Source organism: Cebus imitator, unplaced genomic scaffold, assembly GCF_001604975.1.
Source record: "Cebus imitator isolate Cc_AM_T3 unplaced genomic scaffold, Cebus_imitator-1.0 Scaffold654, whole genome shotgun sequence".
Lineage (NCBI taxonomy): Eukaryota > Metazoa > Chordata > Mammalia > Primates > Cebidae > Cebus > Cebus imitator.
The window spans coordinates 330,079-333,067 of NW_016107969.1; the positions used below are offsets into that span (position 1 = coordinate 330,079).

The following is a 2,989-nucleotide window of genomic DNA, read 5'->3' on the forward strand; positions in this document are numbered from 1 at the left end:
GATCTCTTGACCTCGTGATCCACCCGCCCCGGCCTCCCAAAGTGCTGGGATTACAGGCTTGAGCCATCGAGCCCGGCTCTTTGCCATATTTTGAAATGGTCCTGCAAAGCTGTCCTTTGTTGGGGGCACATGAGCATCTTGAAACAATCTCTGTTAACAGAACTAGATTTTTTTTCTTCTAAATCTTCTCAATCCTGAAGAGATTAAGTGAGAATCTAGCACCCTTTAATGGTCTGAACAGAAAACGTTTGCCATCCATTATCTCTAAGAGTAGCCAGTTGTACGATGAATGTTGCTAAAAACATATCCAGAATTTTTTTTTCTTTTTCTTTATAGAGACGGGGTTTCACCTTGTTGCTTAGGGTGGTTTCAAACTCCTGACCTCAGGTGATCCACCCACCTTGGCCTCCCAAAGTGCTGGGATTACAGGCATGAGCCACCACGCCTGGCCAAATAATTTCTAAATGTAGTGTTAAATTCACTTTACCTGACTTCTGAAAATAGTTAGAAAATGTACTTTTTATTTTCAAGTTTAATTTTTTTTTTTTTTTTTTGAGACAAAACATAGTTCTGTCACTCATGCTGGGATGCAGTGGTGGGAACACTGGTCACTGCACTCTCATCCTCTGGGATCCAGGGATCCTCCCACCTCACCTCCCAACTAGCTGTGGCCACAGGTCCTCACAACCACACCTGGGTAATTTTTAAACATTTTGTAGAGGTGAGGCCCCACTATGATGCTCAGGCCAGCCTTGAACTCCTGGACTCCGGCAATCTTCCCACCTTGGCTTCCCAGAGTGCTGGGATTTCAGGTGAGTCACCACGTCCATCCCACTGTAATCTATTTGAGGTGTTTTCTTTGTTGTTCTTGCCTCAATGTAAATTTGTTGTTTCTTCTTGTTTCAATTTTAGCAGAAATCGTATTGCTTTGATAGAGTCCCTTTTCAAACTCATCTCTTATCTGAGTGCCTCAAACTAAAGCCAGTTCAGAAATGTTATAACAGATCTGTACCAGTTTATTTTGGTGCAAAAAGTATGAAATTCATGCACAATTTTCTCATATTATGTATTTTTCCATTAACTTCTTGAAGACCCCTTTTACTATCAAATTGTATTCAAGAGGATATAAAAAGAATCATAGATATTCAACTGCCAGTTATTTCTAGGACGCAAAAAAGATTCAACATATTCAAGCAAATCAATATATGCCACTTGAACAGAATGAAAGATGAAAACATTATCTCAATAGATGGAAAAAAGCATTTCACAAAACTCACCATCCAGCCATCATAGAAATCCTAAACAAAACAGAGAAGGAAATTTACCTAAATAATATAAAGGCCCTCCATGAAATGACCACAATGGAAATAACCAATTAAAAAAAAAAAATGGAATGCTCTTTCTGTAGGATCTCACATGATCCAAGAATGCTCTCACTATCAATAAATACTGGCTGTCTTAGCCAGAGCAATTAAATAGCAAAAGAAATAAAACTTGTCCAAATCAGAAAGAAGTAAATAATGTTTGTAGTGACATGGTTTTCTGTGTAGAAAATCAGTCAACCAAAATACCACTATAACTAATAAATACATTCAGTGTATTTGTAGAATACCGTTATCAGTAGCAAAACTTAGCTGAATTTCCATCCATTAACAATAAACAATTTTAAAAGAAAATTAAGAAAACACTTCCATTTGCTAGACGACTTAAAGTAAGATATACTTAGGAATAAATGTAAAAAGATGAGAAGATTGTACTTTGAAATCTACAAATATTGATTACAAACATATATAAAGATACAACCCATATTGATGGATTGGAAAAATATTGTTAAATAATTATATTGCCCAGTGTGATTTACATTCAACACAATGCTCATAAAAAGCCACCATGCCTGGCTTAATCCTCTTAACATAAACACTTTAATGTCAATTAATGCTTGAACTCAATGTTGAGTCAACTCAAACTCAATTTGATACTGAACTGACATTAATGTCAATTAATGCTTGATGGGTTGCTATACTCATTGCATTTGGAACAATTATCTCAAGAATGAATTTTCCAGTGTTCTGCAAGAGTAACCCCAGACTGAAGACTTTGCCACACTTATGACATTTGTAGGATTTCTGTCCAGTATGGATTCTCTGATGTCTAACGAAGTGTGAACGTGAAACAAAGGCTTTGTCACAATTATCACACTGGTGAGGTTTTCCTCCTCTATGAATTCTCCTATGTTTTGCATAAGATGAAGCCTGACTGAAGACCTTGCCACAATCATTACATTTATACGGTTTCTATCCAGTATGAGTTCACTGATGAATGACAAGGAATGAAAGATTGAAAAATTTGCTACACCACTTACACTTGCAAGATCTGTCTTCATTATGGATTTTCCAATGATTTGCAATGGTTGTAGCGTTAATGAAGACTTGGTGACAGTCATTACATTAGAAAAGTTTCCCTATACCGTAGATTGCTTGATGATGAATAAGTGCTGACTGTCCACTAAAGGCTCTGCCACACTCATTACACTCGTAAGGTTTTTCTCCAGTGTGGATTCTAGTATGTCATGCCAGATGTGAAGCACACCCAAAAGCCTTGTCACAAAAGTTACATTTCTATGGTTTCTCTCCAGTATGAATTCTCCTATGTACTTCAAGGTATGATTTGCGAGTGTAAACTTTGTCACATTCTTCACATCTGTAAGGTTTCTCTCCAGTATGACGTCTATGATGACGTGTAAGGTGTGATTTTTGATTAAAAACCTTGCCACATTCATCACATTTGTAAGGTTTCTCTCCCGTGTGAATTTTCTTATGAAATAGAAGGCCTGAGCTTTGATGGAATGTCTTGCCACACTCATTACATTTGTAAGGTTTCTCTCCAGTATGAAGTCTACGATGGCGTTCGATGTATCGCTTCTGATTAAAGACCTTCCCACATATATCACATTCATATCGTTTCTCTCCTAAATGGATTATCTGATGTT

General features: G+C 37.1%; 1 protein-coding gene and 1 pseudogene across 4 annotated transcripts in view; one reads left to right on the forward strand and one right to left on the reverse strand.

The window, feature by feature from the left end:
* LOC119469431 (zinc finger protein 160-like) overlaps nt 1-2,989 on the forward strand; it is a 609,418-nt gene that overhangs the window by 188,695 nt on the left and 417,734 nt on the right. The window lies entirely within an intron of this gene.
* Nucleotides 541-2,989, reverse strand: part of LOC108295645 — a 24,409-nt pseudogene continuing 21,960 nt past the window's right edge. The window contains exons 5-6 of the transcript XR_005198226.1: nt 2,478-2,835; nt 541-2,312 (exon numbers count right to left, since the gene is read on the reverse strand). The product of XR_005198226.1 is annotated as a zinc finger protein 888-like (transcript). The remainder of the gene's footprint in view (nt 2,313-2,477; nt 2,836-2,989) is intronic.